The sequence below is a fragment of the Coptis chinensis genome, chromosome 3, assembly GCF_015680905.1.
Source record: "Coptis chinensis isolate HL-2020 chromosome 3, ASM1568090v1, whole genome shotgun sequence".
Taxonomy (NCBI): domain Eukaryota; kingdom Viridiplantae; phylum Streptophyta; class Magnoliopsida; order Ranunculales; family Ranunculaceae; genus Coptis; species Coptis chinensis.
The window spans coordinates 108,463,531-108,483,519 of NC_141458.1; the positions used below are offsets into that span (position 1 = coordinate 108,463,531).

The following is a 19,989-nucleotide window of genomic DNA, read 5'->3' on the forward strand; positions in this document are numbered from 1 at the left end:
TAGGGTGTTCTGTCTTTGCTGTGCTTACAGCAGGGTAATTAGAATACATAGCTGCCAGTTCTAGAGTATTCACAAGTTTGATGCAAGGTTAACTTTTTAATCCTTCTTCCATCGGTAGCTGTAGAATTGTTTGTACTGTGGAAATGGACTTTCTAAGTGGTTGGGGGTTCATGAGTGATAATGGTTTTCGGTTGTCATTTTGTAGCACGTGGGTTTTTTATTTTGTCATTGCATCTGACTATTTTGGTTGAGCCAAAGAAGTACATGAATGCTTAAGCTGAATCCCTTCTTAAAATACATTACAATTAAAGTTTTAATCCCCACTGCCTAGAGAGTACCTCCTTTTGTTTAATCATAAGTTTTTAGATTTGTTCTAGAAGTTATTATGCTTCTTATAAGAGGTGTTCGTGTGCAATGCTGCTTATGGTTATTAATAACGTCTGATTTACACTGACTATTTGTGGTGGAACAGGATATTGGCAACTGTGACATTCAAATGTAGGAAATAGCTGAAGCTGTGGAGTACCTCCTTTTGTTTTTGACGTATCTTTTGATAGGCTTTCAACAATCTGAGGCGTGTCGTTTCAGAAGTTGTGCAGAATTATTTATCCGATTTGAAGGGTGCAAAATGGTTTGTCCACCTGTAACTGCTTTTGGTTTACCTCTAAATTCTTTTAAATTTGAAAATAAGATTGATCAGTTGGAGATTTCAGAGTCCCAGGTTTTCGAAATCTGACCCTCAGTTTACTTATCTCATCACATTATTATCAAACTTCATTAAAATAATAATGTTAGAATGGATTATTTAAAACAAGGTAATGAACCTGCTCTTTCATTACCTTGGTGGAACAGGATGCTTCATCAATTGTCCTTTCAATGTGCTTACCGGAAATGGAATTGATGTTAGTTTATTTATTTATTTCAGATATTCATCTTCAAGGCATTGGTGCTCCCAAGCCTCAGAAAAAATCCTTCTAGAATTGTACGTACTACCATATGTTGATGTAGTTTGATTTTGGAGCTATTTTGTTTTTAAGGCAAAATTCATTTCTCCACCTGTAACCACTTTACAAACACAGGATATATTCGTTTTGATTCTCTTTAGATCCACTGAATGGTGTACAGTTTTCTTTTTCCAGAGTCCCAGTTTAGTAAACACCTCAGTTCAATAAATCTCATTCAGGATATTATCAAACTTCCTTAAAAGAATTTCAAATAATGTTAGAATGGATGACTTTACAACATGCAAGGTAATGAACCTGCTCTTTCTGGAAAACCTTGCTTTGGTTTCTCTCAAACCAGATACACCAAGTGACAGTGGGTGCTATGGAAGCCTGCAGTACAATATAAATTAATGGCCAGCTCTGCAATATTCTTCATCAATATTGCAATTCACCATTCTCAATAACGTGCTTACCACCTAGTTCCTAAATGTGGAATTGATGTTAGTTTATTTATTTATTTCAGATATTCATCTTCAAGGCATTGGTGCTCCCAAGCCTCAGAAAAAATCTTCTAGAATTGTACGTACTACCATATGTTGATGTAGTTTGATTGGGATATATATATATTTTTTTTGCAAGGTTTATTCATTTTTCTTGGATAAAACAAACCACTACAAACACAGGATATATTCGTTTTGATTTCTCTAGATCCACTGAATGGTGTACAGTTGAATTTTTCTTTTTGTTTTGTTTTGTAAAAACACATTGAAAGTATCAATAAATATTATATTTTAAAGGATACATAAGCATGACAATGCCTAAAAGGCTGATCACCGGAATTTCAATCAGTTACAAACTTACAAAAATACTATCAAGCCTAATGTTCCAACATAAGGTTCATGACACACCCACACCCAAAGGTTAGCTTTACAATTGCAATTATTATTTGCTGGAAAACACAAAATCTGTTTTTCAAAAGACAAAGGGTGTTTTTTTGGTTTCTCTCAAACCAGAATAAAAATATAAGTGACAGTGGGTGAATAATGATTTGGACTTTGACTTGATGAGCCTGCAATACAATATTTTAAATTATAGTGGCTTCCAGCTCTGCAGCTCAATATAAATCTTATATAAAGAATCTGAACCATACATGATAAATTGCAATTCACCATGTTATTTTAAGAAAACATTTAACGTGAGTTGCACAATTATGGTACTCACCTGTATTCCTAGTAATATTAAACACCCCGGTTAGGGCTCAAAGAAGAATTATGTTTTGTTAAAGCCACACTTACAGTGGCATTGAAAAAGGTGGCTCTTTAACTTTGCCGTGTTAAAGTTACCAAAATATGTCTTTCTACAGTGGCTGAAAAAGGTAACCAACTTTGCCGTGTAAAGTTTTTGTCTTTTAACCAATTTTTGTTTGTATGCAATAGCATCTTTAGGAATACCAAATTAGTATCAAACACCAAATATCTAACAATTTGGTGTTTTTTCAACTTCATGAGAGTCACATGTTGATGAAAACACCAAAAAAAATACCAAACCAAACACTAAATCGGCCAATATTTGATTCTAGCTTTGGTGCTGTATCAAATCACTCACGCCGTTTTTCTAAAACCGCGCGGTTTTGCCAACATCGAGTGGGATTGGGCTAGATTGTGGGCTTCAATCACGCGGTTTTGCCAAAACCGCGCGAGAGATTGGGAAAGAAAAAAAAATAAGAAAGTTGATCGCGCGGTTTTTGAAAAACCGTGTGGGCTTGGGCTTTTAAGATAGGCTTCATTGGCGCGGTGTTGGGAAAACCGCGTGGGCTATATGGCGCGGTTTATCCAAAACCGCGTCATTTGATGTCGAAAATTTGATGTTGCTCCCAAAGATGGTTGGTGTTTGGTTTGGTTCAAAATTTTGGTGTTTTTTTAGTTGCTCTCCTAAAAATGCTCCAAGGCTATATTTGGCAATGAAAACAGCAATGTAAAACTATTTGACGCAAAAAACAGAATTTGGGACCCACTTGATGTAGCAAATAATGAGAAAGTCCAGTGCCCCAGCAGCCACCACTATAACTAGCAATTCTTTTACGTCTCAAATCCTACCAGCCACCACTATAAGTCTAGCCATTCTTTTCGTCTCAAATCCTTAGATACACACGCATGAGCTCGTGCCACATCTTTGTTAGAGAATAGTTGTATGAACACAACAACTAGAGTATAGCGAGAATGAATAGTGAACAAGGACAGTGATAGCGAGGGAACAACCAAAGCGCGTATTAGAACGTCTTTAAGGAAAGATTTAAGCCCGCTTCCGATTGGTGCGAAAGGCGACAATGGCGTCTTTCTCCGCGAGATTCAATGATTTATAGTAGCTTGACTTTGCACTAGAACAAACTACTTTCTAGAACAACAATATAACTCTCTCTCGGCGGAATTTACGGGAAGAAGAGAAGAAGAATAGAGGCGAGTCCGCGAGTTACGTTTCTCACGGATGGGTTTTGTTACATTTGAAGTATCTTCTATCTATGGACTCACGGTCTTATTTATAGAGGTTAGTTAGGTCTCCTAAACAGATAAAGAAGAGAGATCAACTCCTAATAGAACACCGAAACTAACGCTTTCGAAAAAAACAAAACAAATTTAGGCAATTGGTCAAACCACTACCCACAACAAGTAAGCCCCAAGCCGAACCCACCCGATGTGGTGGATAACCAATGTGGGACTATCTACTATGCACTAAAGTGGAGAGAACATCCTTTGTTCATCTCCTCCCACACACACACACACACACACGTATTTAGAAATATATACCCAAGAGATTCTAACAATCCCCCCACTATTTCAAAATACTAATAGTCCCCACTACTTTGGAATATGATATTACAAAAGAAATGGGTTAACTAAATGCCGAGAGAATCGAAAAACAATCACGCGAAGATCTTGGTGCTTTTACGGGCTTGAACGGTCATAGGGTAACATGTCTTATAATACGTGAAAGTGGTGGATTAAAAAATCTTTGAACCCACATTCCCTTATAGTAAAATAGATCACATGCACCCACACTGCTCTTTCATTATATGTCTGTTCTGCGGTGTTGCGCTTTTTGGCCCTTGCGCTGCTTGTGTTCTATGAATGCTCTAGAGTACTTGCCCGTATACTCATAAGAACCGACCCAGTTCTACATTCACGTAGGTGGATATCCATCAAGTGTACATTGCAGTTAAAATACACTATCTCATTATAAAATGTACTATGGATTCCAATAATTAAGAGTAAAATAACTCATCCTTACTCATTGCAATTCTAGTTATACAAAGTATACTATAGTACCATCTCGCCATAGGGTGGGACGTCTCATAAATATATAAGACGATAGTACTGCAGGATGACGAAGTGACTTGTTTTTCTCTTTGAACCTACTTCATGGGATCTCCAATCACATAGGTAGGGTTGCCGTTAGTGTCGCCCTATATATAGGCATAAGTCCCATCCCCCTCGACGTATAACCACTTGCCTCCAAAAAGTGGTGTGGTCAGACATGTGGCCAAACTAAGTCCAACCTAACATAATCTCTAGCAGCTGTTTGATTAAGTTATATCTCAAACTTACATGTATTCATTTCCCATTGTACATATTTTTTTATGTCTTAGCTATTGCAATGAGATAGTTGCAAAACATATACACATCAGGAGACTGTTTAGAGCCAATAGGAAGATTTGCCAAGAGGTTGCTAACCCACTCAATATCATCACATGCCTTTTCTAAGGCGATTAGCTTGGATAATATCCAAGACACTCAATTTCCACCAAGGGTAAACACATAAACATTACTGGATCCAGTTTATAACACATTACCCTTCCAACAATGATGGAAATCTACTGAATATAAGTCCATAATCAATGGTTCCGCTATAGTACTTGGATAATCTGACAATATACATCCAATGTTCCTTATAAAAACAATGGGTTATCAACTCAGTATGCCATTAGTGTAGGCAATGTCATGTCCCACAAATATAATTCATCAAGTACAATAGACTACCAATGATATTGACATATTTAGTATGAGAAAACACAAGTAGATTATTTTTCATAAAATGGATCTCTGCCACAAGAAGTGTTGACACAGTCTTACTAACGTAATACCCATACTTTTCAATGAAAATATTTTTACTAAGTGCGAAAACAACATAATGAGACCAACATGAGTTATAATTTATATATTCACCAATCATTCAATTCTGTAGTGCCCGAAATTCTCCTATACCATCCGGCCGGTGCGGTTTAAGGTACATTGTGGCCTTCAACTATATTCAAACGTCAACATCTTAACAACTGAATATAGCAGTTACAGAAATGAGTTTAACAACATAATGAACTATCATTTCCAATGACGGTCTATTATGTGTTTCAAATAGGAATTTCTCTATCTCATACACATTCTTAATGCTAGCACTCATGATATTAAATCATCTAAACAAAGAGAGATTAACACATATGTCTTGCTTTACTCTAAATAAAATACACCTCTTTATCAACAACGGTACTTTGACATCCATATGACACCAATATGTTGTTGAATTGCTCATGCCATTTATAGGCACTTGAATAAACTCATATAAAGATTTAACTAAATTGTATACCTTCAGCTCATCACCTGGTACTACTTGGTATTGTAGTTCTGCACAACTACTCAACTAGAGTCTTTAGAATTCTGTAGAAGAAATTCTAGTTACATGAGCAAGGTTTCAAAGTAGTATAAATCTTGTCTTTGATTGAAACCCCTTGGCTATTATTATTAGCCTTGTATTTTGCAATACAACTATCACGTTTTAGTTTTCTCTTGAAGATCCAATTCAACCTATAGATCTCGCAATAAAACAAGAGTCCAGTTTAGAGGAGTTGTATCCTTCAAAAAAGACATTTCTCATAGACAGACATATTTCTTATAGGTTAATGAATCTTCCTCAAGAAACATATAAACATCATCACCGTGAATGGTGGTGGATATACTCACTGATAGTCTTCTAAATTTCTTGTTCAGAAATTATGAGATCCTCTTACGTAGTTCATTATGAACATCCAACCACTCTATGCCAATTTCACAGAAAGCACAACCTCAAATAAAATTAGCATATAAGACATTCAATAATAGTGTGATATCTATCTACAAGATTGTTATCACACATGACAACTAAAAACAAACATCACTATTATGAGTTTCACCAAAGAATATCTACTCAATAGTTCTAGATAAAAAAAAACTTCTTTTTAGATTCATTCACAATAACCTTGGCAAGACACCCCCACAATATGAAGCATTTTTGGATAGGCCCAAGACCTTTCCATACTTTGTAGGTCGAGTGTCTTTCCGGTTATCTTTAATGGGTAAACTATGGTAAAAAACGATTGTCATGCATATGGGTCACCTCCACAGTTCAATAGTTACTCAACCTAATCAAACTTACATGCAAAACACATTATACCGCTACAAATACTAAAAGAATCAACAACAATAATATGCACTCTTATGACAAGAATATACTTTACTCAAGTCTATGATTATGGATCATATTAATCATATTAATCATAGTTATATTATGTTCATGCTATCTATATGAAAGGAAATCCACAAGTGATTCAAATGAATTTTTAAAGAATAGAAGAATTAGATGAAAATAATTTTACCCCAAAATAATATCATTATCATTCTTCTTTTCATCATTCAACATTCCAACTTACATAGTGAGACAATCCACGTACTTGTATATCACTTTGGCTATTTATTCAGTCATAAGAGGATAATACCTAGTAAGACAATCTACAAAGCGTTACATCTCCTTGTCTAAAATAGTTCTTGGAGGATATTATCTAAGAAGACAATCCATAACCTTACATCTCCTTGACTAAATTAGGTTTAGGAGGATATTGATTGTTTTCCATATTGTTTCCTCTAAGTGAACAACGATGCTCATTACTTAATAATATATGACATGATAATATATGACACAGTTAAACTTTATGCCAATGTTAAATAATGCATATATGCCAAACATGGTTAATATCATATTATAGGTTTAGAAAAAGTAAACTTTAACTGTACCCCTCATAACAAAAAGTATACGATATTTAAGCAAATCTAGCCACTGAATATACAAAACAACTGAGGACTCCACCTCCTCCTTTTACATGAGCTTAAGTAAGATAGAATACCCTATCAACAAGACCTCAAGTACTACCACAACATCTAATGGCTCAACCCATTAATGTCTTCAACTAGAAAAATTTACTAATAAACTATCATCAAGTTCAAAGTAAATCCACGATGATTAATACCCAAAACTAGCATGCTACACAACTTTAACATATACTATATTGGATATAAGCTACAAGTTACTTCATCTAACATGTATTTTCACAATAGTGCAATTATAACCATAGTCTAACAACACGCATTACACTTAATAGAGGTAAGCAATTATGCATTGAATACATTATAATTACTATCCAAGATTTGAGTGTGGTTGATATTAAAAATCTTATGGTCTCTCTTAGACCATCTACATACATCTACATATGTACAAAGAAAATTAATATCAAACTACTTCTAGTCAAACTAATTAATTCCTCAGTGATAAACACGTATAATTTGTTGACTAGGTTATTAAAGAAGTTTAAACTTAGGGATTTCCCTCATAAGAGAAAAACTAACATGCAACTCAAGGCAAGAATATCACAATATAATCAAACCAAAAGAATTGCAAAGAGTGAAAGAATACGATACCTAACCGATTGAAAAATCGGATTACCTTATTTTCCTCCTTCCAGAAAAACAGTTCAAAAGAACTGTAACTCTGAACCCGCTCAAGACGAATTGGGTATCAAGCCTTATACCACTGGAAAACTCTTTGAAACAGCTTTCCAACACAAGAATCGGATTGCAAAACCAAGCTTTGAGATGAAAGTTATAGCAGTTTCCATAACGAGTGACATAGCTGTCAAAAAGACGAACTTTGACGTTTTTCTTGATAGAAATCTCAAATTTGACTCCCACAAACGTAGGAGAAAGGTCTACAACCATATAGGGTTTGATAAATCACAAAAGATCAATAAATATTCAAATCTTTAATTGGTTTCCCTAACAAAAAATGAAATTATTAGAAAATTTCTAAAGTCATAACCCAATAACACAAACAATAACTCAAAGTAAAAGACTTATCTTTTGATTGCCGTATTAAAGCACTCTCTTTTGTTTTACTACAAAAATCTTTCCTTAAGATTGTTAGAATAGTTGTATGAACACAACAACTAGAGTAGAACAGAAGGAACAGTAGACAAGGACATCAGCAACAGGGAACAACCAAGGCGCGTACTAGGCTGTCCTTAAGGAAAGATTTTGCCCCTTCCAGTGGTGCAGAAAGGCAACAGTGGCGTTTTCCTCACAGGATTCAATGGTTTACAGTAGCTTGACCCACTAGAACAAACTACTCTCTAGAACAGCAATATAACTCTTTCTAGCACCTATAGGAAGAAGAGAAGAAGAATAGGGCAGGTCGCAAGTTCTATTTCTCTGGATGGGTTTTGTTATGTTGAAGTATCTTCTCTTTATGGACTCACAGTTCTATTTATAGAGGTTAGGTCGGTCTCCTAAACATATAAGGAAGAGAGACCAACTCTTAATAGAACACCGAAACTTGTTGCTCAAGAAAAAAGCAAAACAAGTTTAGGCAATTGGTTAAACCACTACCCACAACAGTAAGCCTAAGCCCAAGCTCGAACCCTACCCGATGTGGTGGATAACCAATGTGGGACTATCTGCTATGCACTAAAGTGGAGAGTACACCCTTTGTTCATCTCCTCCATTTTGCACACACACACACACACTAGTATTTAGAAATACCCAAGAGATTCCAACACATACTAGTTACTGCCCCCGTGAGTAGGGATGTCCAAACGGGTACGACCCGGCCCGAATCTAATTTTTCGGGTTTTGAACGGGTATCGGGTTACCCAGGACCGGCCTTGTTCTTTGCGGGTCGGGTTCAGGTATTTGTTGGATACATGTGACCAAACCCTAACCTAACCCTATATTCTGGGTACCCGTTGGGCTCGGGTTCGGGTATGATAAAACCCGAAATATATGAAATAAAAGAATATTAGATCTCTTCATCAGGAACGTCATTTTCAGCTATTACATCTCAAGAAAAACCTCTTTTTCATCTAATTAATCAAAAGCCATCTTCTTTTTATTGGATTTGATCACGTTTTAACTTTAACATCGTAAAAGCCACCCAACACTTATCAAAGATTCAAAGCACACATGATTGCATTTTTTGAAAAGCAGAAGAAGACAAAAGTAGACCAAACAAGGCAAACAATTCCAAGACAATAACTCAATAAGATTGATGGATTTTTGGGAGTTTCGGCTTCTTGTGGTGGTGTGAATCCAACTTGTTGATTTGACAATAAGATTGATGACTTTTTGGGAGTTTCGGCTTCTTATGGTGGTGTGAATCCGACCTGTTGATTTGCTCAGCCTTAGTGACCACATTTGGAAAGAGATATTTGAGGAGGTGCTGCAAATTTTATGAGTGAATGCAAACTTAGCAGCACCATCAAACCCACCAATCTCTTCATCAGGAACGTGTGATTGGGTTGTCTTGTTCTTGGGGAGTTGTTGGAGGGAAGAGGGAGAAGAGTAGTAAGGGTACGGTCAAAGATAATTTGTCTTGAAGACCAAAAGTAAAAAAGTAAATAGTAATGAGCAAAAGACCAAAGTTTGTTGAAGATAAATAGATAATAAATGAAAATAGAGCTGTTGGGAATTATGGTATAGTTCGGGTTCGGGTTTTGGTCGGGTATTTTTACCCTCTATAACCGGGTTTTGGGTTCGGGTTCGATCCGGATATGGTTTCGGGCTTTTTAACCCTTTTAACGGGTTTAGGGCCAAATTATCAGGTCGGGTTTGGGTCGGTCTGGGTTTAGATAGTGTGACCAAACCCGACCCTATATATTTTGGTCTGGGTTCGGGTTTGAGTTTTGTCAAGCTCGGGCAGGATTCGGTGCGGGTTTTTTTTTTCGGGTTTCGAGCAAAATGGACATCCCTACCCGTGAGGTCCATTTAGTGTTTGACAGTTTGACGACAAAGTTTGACTACTATATTAAGCAAAAACTAATTACGTACAAAATAAGAAAATGATTAAGGGTGATCTTGGACACACCCATAAAAATGCTCCCTTACCCCATAACTAACATAACTTTTTGCTCTACGCCAATAACTAACTCAATCCATGAATATATCCCAAATTAATTTGGGGTATTTCCAATAGTGGCAGAAGGATTAAAAAGGGAAATAATAAGAAAATAACACACGTCACCCGTTTTTGTTAGTGAAAGTTTCTTTACAAATTCTTCTTCCCCCCGCTCTATCTTCTACATAAAAGAAAATAAAAAAAGAAAGAAAGAAAAAAAAACCTCTTTCGAGCCTTGCAAACACAATGGCTATAGCAACAAATTATGCCTTCATTTCTGGGAAGAACTCTAGTGGCTATAGCTCGGAATGAATTGGTTTTGGAGAAAAGTATTCCTGAATCAGAAATCACTATGACTAAATCATATATGCTTATTCACAAACCAAAGGAAATGACTCCGCAGAGCCAAGAATGAGTGGTTAGTGTGTTATACTGTTTTTAATTTCTATAGGACAGTTAATTCAAAACAAATGATTTTCAACTGATTTTGTTAATCTTAATAGAATTCAATTAAGTCATGTTGTCATCTTGTTAGGATTTCTAGTGTATTACCTAGACCAACGTAAACTTTCACTCTCTGTGACGGAAGAATTGAATTAACATTATAGCTATTCTCTTTAAACTTTCAATTTGATGCGCTGACCTTGTCATAATATTCATGATACTGTAACTTCAGAATTTTTTTAAAATCTGGTGCGAATGGGTTTATGCTTTTAAGGTTACAGTTTCATAACAGACACACTTGTCAAGTGTAGTACATTTATATCAGAAGTTGTCAATGTGGTTAACTTGTAAATCCTGATATCGTTCTCCATGCAGGGCTTATCGCGTATTCTATATCCTGAATTGGATCTACCGTTACTTTGTGGAGAAGCAGTTTAGTCGATGGATATGTAAGTTTCATATACATTTTCATGTTCAGAAGTCAAAACTTGAACTGATATTGAAATTTGACTCTTGTTTTATTGTCTTGTATCCAGCTTGTGTCTCGGGCTTTGTTCAGACAACTCTCTATGTTGACTTCTTTTACTATTACTTCTTGAGGTAGCATTATCTATGCTAAGATGTTTCGTAGTTGTGATGTAAACGATAAAAACGATTTTGGATGGTTTTTATTTACTTCATCAAAATAAATGTTTGTTTCTATGTGTTTGCTATCAGTGGATTTATAAACTCAAAATGGAAAGAGCGCTCACTAGTTGAGAGGTTGATGGTTCGAATCCATCTGGGTATAATATCATGATACAAGAAAAGTGTATTTTATCTTTTGAAATAATTGTATTATCTACCACAAGAAAAGGTTAAAGAATTCTACCTTAGCAGTGATATTATCATATATAAGCTAGATGGAAACATGTTCAGTTGATATTATGATATTTGATATGCTAGTTTTGATTCTTTCCTTGTGTTACTTTTTGCAATTTCACTCGCGTTTTAAGTCTTTTCGTAAAAGCTGTGGAATGAAGAGACCATATATGCAATAAATTGAGCGGAATAATGAGGGTGTGTCCTTGTTGATCATGTGACAATAAGTTATCACTGTTACATGTAGCATCGACTCTGAATGACACGTATGACCTGTATATGATGGCTTTCCTAGCTAGGGTCCCTTATATAGGTTGCACACTATTTTCACCTTGATTTCAATATAGTCATTTTATCTTCAATTTTTAGTGACTTATAATATCAACCTCCCCTCTCTTCTAGGAATAGGATGAGCATCTTTGGTTAGTTTACCTCGGCAGTGTGTACCATTTCCATCTTAAGATTCTCGATCAAGATGACTATACTAAGTCTACTCTTCCATAAACAGTAAGTAAGTTTATTTATACTAGTGAGAGGGTAGAAATTTTGGTTGGAATCAACACTCAGAAGCTTCTAAACAAGACGTCAAGGCATTTTGTAAACAATTTATGCTTATTGAAGAGAACTTACTGTTGGAATCATTCTTTCACAGATAATAATCATAAAACAAAGACTTCAGAAACCAGAAACAGAAATACTGGCATGGGGGTAGGGGTGGATCAGTGACATCTGATGGTTTAAGTGTTGGTGCGGGGGCTTCAGCAGGAGGTTCCACCTCAGCCGCTGCGAGCAAGGCTTGAGGACCAATCTGTGAGGGAGATACAGTTTGCATGTTTATTGGTGAGATAAAATAAGAGGTTATTGGAGAAGAAGAAGAAGAAAATCGCATACGTAGAGTTTAGTATGGGTCCCACTAATTATATTCAATAAATGACTTGTTTTAGGAGTGATTTTTTGCTCCCAGCGTTGATTCCTCTAGGCGCTCCAAGGGAATTATCGGCCACACCTTTCATTTTTTCCACAAAAAAGGGTAGTTACACTTCGCACAAAATCCTCAAAATTCCAGATTTTACTAGTTTGTCCCTCAGTCATATCTAGAAAGGAAATAAAAAGGAAACAAAAACAAAACAAAAAATAGGAATCAAAATATGAAAAACACGATAGATAGATGCATTAAGAACAAGCTAACAAGAAGATGATATTATTGTTATTAACACATTTTTGCGGGAAGAAAATGAAAAAGAAATACACACGTTTGTTCAAAAAAATTTGTATGTGGGCATGTGGGTCCAATAGTAGATTGCCATGTGTCCACACATATGAACCTTAGTTAACCCATAGTTAGTGAGAAATTTAGCTATAATAGGAAAGTAAATATGGTGAGTTTTAATTCTAAAATTTTAGGGATATCCCAACAAAAAAGGAAACAAAAATAAATGGGAGGCAATTGGTTATTCATGGTGCAAATGGCATCTCATATTCATTTGTCTGGTATGTTGTATCAAAGCATACTACATCATCGAAACTTTGATAGTCGGATATGGACTTAGCATTACACCAAAAGCAACAATGAATTTGGTTATTATCATATTATACAATCGCATCTTAAAAAAAATGATTTATTATCCTTTTCTTTTTGTTTGAAGTAATCAAGTAGAAGCTGACCATTTCCTTCCTTCAAGAATTCTATACGCCTATTCTGCACTACATTATCACAATCTGACGGTAGAAAATTGAGATTTTGAAACCCCCCTACTTTCTTGCAAAAGTAAGAATAAATTTTAGAAGATCCCATGCCCGCAGCAGCCATGTTGTTAATGTTGAGGAACACTTTGGTGTGACCTCATCATATGTGACTTACTTGGATCTGCAAGCTCATGATTGTGTTGCTCAATAAATTCATCTGAAACAACATAGTATTCTGCATCTTTCTCCAGTTGGATTTTTACATGAGCATCACAATTAGTTCTTGTCTACGCTCGTGGTTTGCTAGGTGTTCCCTTTGAATGCTTTTCACGCCCACCTTGATTTGAACAACAAAATATCTGTGACAACATTTTTTTATCCATCTTACTTGTAGTTGTCTAGTGCTTCCGAACACTAAACCCCACAGATCTAGCGTACAAATTGTAGAAATTATACGCTTCATCTTCTAAGTCAAATCTCATGCCAATGATTGGTACATTACTGTAGTTTTCTTCGACTTCTCTATCCATCTTAACACTAATACGAAAGAGTGAGATTTTTTTTTACTTGAGTCAAGAATAGTGATGAAAAAAGACGAAGGAGAAGGAGGGGAAATAAGGCGCCAATACTAAAATCTCTCGTACTTATTTTTTGCCTCCCATTTATTTTTGTTTCCTTTTTTGTTGGGATATCTCTAAAATTTTGGAATTAAAATTTATCATATTTACTTTCCCATTATAGCTAAATCTCTCACTAACTATGGGTTAACTAAGGTTAATATGTGTGGACACATGACAATCTACTATTGGACCCACATGCCCACATACTAAAAACCCCACATACTAAATTTTTCGCACGTTCTTTGGTTTATTCCACTTTATATATATATATATATATATTTTTATTTCTTCTTTTTATTTCCTTTATGAGGGACAAACTAGTAAAATTGGAAATTTTGAGGATTTTGTGACAGTTGTAACTTCCCTTTTTTTGTGGAAAAGATGAGACGTGTATGGCTCAAAATTCCTTGGAGCGCTTGGAGGAACCAACTCTAGGAACAAAAAATCACTCTTGTTTTAGTCAATAAATATTTTGGGTCTGCCTAAAAAAAAAGAAGGATAATTTAGAAAGCTAAATGTGTCTAAAATCATTTTATTTATTTATTTTAAAGTTGGGGTACGGGAGTGTTTTTATGGGTGTGTCCAAACTCACCCATGATTAAGTAAGGGTTTTCATACAAACACTAGTGATTTTACCAAGAACACCAAACAGTACCCACAAATTTTAGAATTAAGACTAAAAAGAATAATATTTTAAAATGGTTTATTAATTATCAAAACACAAATTTTCTTTTAAGAAATTTTCTAATATTCAAAATCAAACAAGAAAGATTTATAAATATTACAAATTGAAGATATTCATTGATTTATTTATTTATTTTTTTTAAAAAAAGTGATTGAATTATAAAATTTATCAAAGTTTGGAGGAACCCCAATGTAAAAACAAATCAGTCTCATAATAATTTACGAATCAAATCCATAATCCTTTCTCCACATTATTACAGTTTAAATCAAAGCAAAAGTTTTAATGGAATTATTCAAATTGCGCATTTGAATATACCCATTCATTCAATTTTATGGAAAATGATTAAAATTTTGAATTTGTCAACATTGAAAAGACACATTGATTTAATAGAATGTAAGATAAAACCAAACTATTTTTTTTTTATAAAAACACTAGCTTCCCGGCACGCGGGTGCGGTCAACCGAGGCGAGAAAAAAAGTTAAAATTCGGTCGATTGGCATTTATCGCGAAATTATTGTAAAACCGAGGGCAATGTCTTAATTTCGATTAAATTTGGTTTTGGGCGGGGCAAAAGAAAAAAATTAAATTTAAATTTGAATTTTACTATAGAAATTGACGGTTTTACCCATCCATAACATATGCTATTACACAATACTATTTTGAACGGGGTCGTAATAATGGAACCCATTTAGGGGTATAATCGGAAAACGATAGGGAGTCATTCTCTTTAAAGCAGTGTTTAGAAAACCGGACCGGACCAGTAGTTGAACCGGGGTCCAACTAGAATCGGTAAATTTTCAGTTCGGGTCAGTTAAAACTTGAGTTTACGGGTTGGACCCTTGGTCTAAGCTTAAAGCGTGGTTGAACGGTTCACGAATCACCCTTATTATAATTTATTTATTTTTTTGAAAAATTGATTATGTGGGGAGTTGAACCTAGAACCTAAATAAGATAATCAAACTCCAAACCAACATGCTACTATTTATTTCTTATATAAGAAATTCATTTTGATATATAATACCAATTAATATTGAATTAAAACATGTATTTATTCATTTTATCATTGTAATTATTAAAAATTTGCTAAATAAACATCAATCAGTTTTTGAGTCAAACTATGGTTGAACTTGGTTGAACCATTTTAACAAAAAATCGGTTCGATCACCGGTTCGGTTTTCAAAATATTGCTTTAAAGTAGTAAGATTTAAAATCTTAAGTGGTGCCTATTTGGTTTTATGATCCATTTGGTTTTGTTTTAGGTGTGAGCACATTTAAAATAAATGGTGCCTTTGTGAAAAACCTTAAATAAGGAATTATGGTAGGTGTTGTACCATGTGAGATAAAATTTGAGTCGAAGTACAACGCCGATTTACTGTTTACAGAGTCAAAATAGAGTTTGAAGCAATGTTTTGAAAACCGAACCGGTGATTGAACCGATTTTTTGTTAAAATGGTTCAACCATGGTTCGACTCGGTCGGACCGATTGATATTTATTTAGCAAATTTTTTTAATAATTACAATAATAAAATAATAAAATAATAAAATGAATAAATACATGTTTTAATTCAATATTAATTGGTATTATATATCAAAATGAATTTCTTATACAAGAAACACATAGTAGCATGTTTGTTTAGAGTTTGGACTATCTGGTTTAGATGCTAGGTTCAACTCCCCACATTATCAATTTTTCAAAAAAAAAATAAAATAATAAAGGTGATCCGGTTTAGAGCTGAACCGGTTCGCCGGTTCAACTCCCCACATTATCAATTTTTCAAAAAAAAAATAATAATAAAAGTGATCTGGTTTAGAGCTGAACCGGTTCGCCGGTTCAACTACAGTTTAAACTTAAATCGATGGTCCAACCAAAAACTCAAGTTATATCTGACCCGAACCGAAAATTTACCGGTTCTGGTCGAACCCCGGTTCAACCATCGGTCCGGTCCGGTTTTCTAAACACTGGTTTGAAGTGAAACTCCATGTCCTATCTAAATTCGCACTTCCAAAACCTTTTAAGTACACGCTGCAAACCTCGAACTCTCTCAAAATAAATACATTCCAACAATGGTTCACTCTAAACCTATCTCCCTTAAGAAAGTCGTCAGCCCCAACGTCAATCTAGCTCCACAACCCGTTCAACATGCATCATCATCTGGATCTGTTCAATTCGAAAGTGGTTCTAGTAGTAGTACTTCAGGTATTCACGAAACTGAAGATGATGGAAAACTGGTGATAATAAAGAGCAACTCTACTACTAATAATGATCATGTTGTTTCCGCTGGTAAGAGAAAAGAAGAAAATTAAAAAGGAAAACAATGTTCCCAAATAGAGAAAGGTTTGACGTCAAATCCATGCAGTTCAAGACCAAAGAGAAGTATAGCTGCTGCTCATGGTCGTAAAGATATGATCCCGCCTCCTCAGAGTAGGAATAGAGTACTAAAGCCTTTCAAGTCACTCACTAAGGAAGAGATAAGAGCAGATTTCCTAAAGTGGGGATCCCATCTACCTAAGAAGTAAGAACCCAAAGAGAAGAGCCAAACAAATAACTGATGACAAATTTGAGATTCATGAAGTGATTCCCTATATATTTGATCGTCGTCGTGTTACTCGTGTCTGGTGTTTTTGGTCGTCGCGTCTGTATTTCTTTTACCTTACTAGTTGAAAACTTGAAGGTTTAAAACTTAGCATTACACCTCCTTGAAAAAGTGATATTAGTTACCTCGAAAAAGTGATATTAGTTCACACTAGCTAGTTTGCTTCTATGTGTTACCATTTTTTCTTAATTGATGTTCATCTTAATTTTTTATTAGTTTATTAAGATTTGCAGTTCATTATACATTGGAGATAAACTCTAATCGAGTAATCGTAGGCACAAAGTTCAGAATATATAGCAAGGCTTAAGTTAATTTTTGGAGACCAAAATTAATACAAACAGTTAGGATTTTTAGGAATTCGTTGCTACCAGTGTCTGCCTACAAATTCGGGAAATTCTGAATTTTTTTTGAGTTCGTCTACCCCGAAGATATCCCTATAGGGATGAGTGTGTCGATACCTTTGGATTTTTCGAGATCCAACAATCTGAAAATCAAAAATAAATTCACATTCTCTCTCTTCCTTTATGTTTTTGATTTTCAGACCATTGGATCTCGGATCCAACGGTATCGGCACACTCATCCCTATAGGGATATCCTCGGGATGCCCCAAATCATTTTTTTGCTCTAAATTTCGGATTTTGACTACTTGAGAAGTTAAAGACAGATACGAACTGTTATTGAGTCGGTTCTAAATAAGCAGTTTCCATGTAGGTACTGGATTGAGAACGTTTGCTGTCCCCAAAATTGTGCCCAGCTATCCACAAGAATTGACCATACACGTCAGTGGGTGGATCTCGTGGGTGGGTGGATAATCTTGAAGCACAACATCAACGGTTGTAATTGTTTCGGGATAGATATATGCACAATTTGGGACAACAGAATTAAACTCAATCACGTTTGCACGAGTGACAAGAAGATACATGTGGTGCGATAAATTTTGTCCCAATTAAAGTTCGATCCTGCTACAAGCCTACAACTTACAATCGTAAATGTGTTCCGTCGGTCGGTTAGAAATAGAAGAGCTTCAAAGTCGTGTAACTTCTAATATATGTAAATTACAGACAACACTGTCTAACTGTCTTGATGTAATGATGTCACGTTTTTTTTCTTTTTAAAACTATAAATTCGTAGAGGGCATTTCTTACGCAACAGGCCAAAATACTCATATTATTCTTTGGAATCATTTCAATGTTAAAGCAGATATTTTATATGAAACATATAACTAACTAGTCTGTAGGCCGTCCGTGTATACGTTACGACTTCTTTTCGAAAAAAATATTTAGATTTTTTTTAGAAAATTGGGACTACTGTTTTAGTCGCTAACCCATTTTAATTTTTTAGCAAATTATTTTAAATGAAGTTTTAATTAAAATTTAAAAACCCGTTTTTTCAATTGGGAAAGAGATCCTGTTTTAATAGGAGAATAATTTTCGTTTTAATTAGATATATGTTAGATTTTCTATTTTCAATAGGGGAGGAGTTCCCATTTTAATAGGAGTATGATTCCCGTTTTAATTAGAAGTGTTATAATTATAATAATAATAAAAAATCTCGTTTTTCAAATAGTAGAGAAATTCCCGTTTTAATAGGAGATGACGTGAAATTTTAATAGAGCTCGAAAAATACCCTTTGTGAGAGCTTTAATATTAAAACTAGCTTGTAGGCCCGTGCATATGCACCGGCTCTTTTGAAAACATTTAGAATTTTTTTAGAAAATTGAGGCTACCGTTTTGATCGTTAACCCGTTTTAATTTTTTAACAAATTGTTTTAAATGAAATTTTAATTAAATTTTAAAAACCCATTTTTTCAATTGGGAGAGCGATCCTGTTTTAATAGGAGAATAATTCTCGTTTTAATTAGATATGCTAGATTTTCTCTTTTCAATAGAAGATGAATTCCCATTTTAATAGGAGAATGATTCCCGCTTTAATTAGAAGTGTTAGAATTTGTTTTAATATAAAAAGGAATTCCCATTATAATAGGAGATGAATTTCCGTTAAAAAAAAAAAAAAAAAAAATTATCGTTTTTTCAAATATAAGAGAAATTCCGTTTTAATAGGAGATGGCGTGGAATTTTAATAGAGCTCGAAAAATACCCCTTATGGGAGCTTTAATATTATTAAGATATAGATATAGATATGTGATCATACTAGGTTTCAAACTTGTCTTCTTAGGCGGCTGTCGTTATATTAAATTATTTTAAAAATATTAGCAACTTCATGCAAACAACTATGAGATATGGAAATTATATTAATCATTCATTCAATTTTTTTGCACCACTCTCTATAAAAAGAAAGCACCAAATCTTGATAAAACGATCGACTTATTTTTTGTTGTTAGATTATTTAATAATAGAAATTTGATTGAAATTTTGTGAGAATGCCCAATGTAACGAAGATGATATTGAAGCTATTTGAATATCAAGACATTCCCAATCATAATAAAAGAATTATAATAAACACTACTTAACATGCAAAACTATACTTGTCGAGACATTATATTCTCCCTACATATAATACAACTATGTTTCGGGGTTAGTTCAATGCATTTGCATCAAGTTTCCGATTTTACGTTAATTATTCTTTGATGCTAGTTTAATGTAGTTGCATCTAGTTTCTGATTTTTCATTAATTATTCTTTGAGGTTAATTCAATGTAGTCGTATCAAGTTTCTGATTTTCCGTTAAGTATTCATTAAGGTTAATTCAGTGCAGTTGCATTTAGTTTTCAATGTTTGGTTAATTACTCTTTGAGATTAGTTCATTGCATTTCCATCCAAGTTTTAATTTTCCGTTAATTACTCTTTGAGGTTAGTTCAATACATCTGCAACCAGTTTCTGATTTCCCGTTAATTATTTCTCGAGGTTAGTTTGCATCTAGCTTCCAATTTCTGATTATTTATGCTTTGAGGG

The 19,989-nt window shown here is 34.5% G+C and overlaps 1 long non-coding RNA gene across 1 annotated transcript; it reads left to right on the top strand.

Annotated features, from left to right (window-relative positions):
* The first annotated feature begins 10,951 nt into the window (after window positions 1-10,951).
* Window positions 10,952-11,451, top strand: LOC147512808 (uncharacterized). Its single transcript, XR_015217271.1, has 2 exons — window positions 10,952-11,080; window positions 11,168-11,451. It is a non-coding gene; the product is annotated as an uncharacterized LOC147512808 (long non-coding RNA).
* The last annotated feature ends 8,538 nt before the right edge of the window (window positions 11,452-19,989 follow it).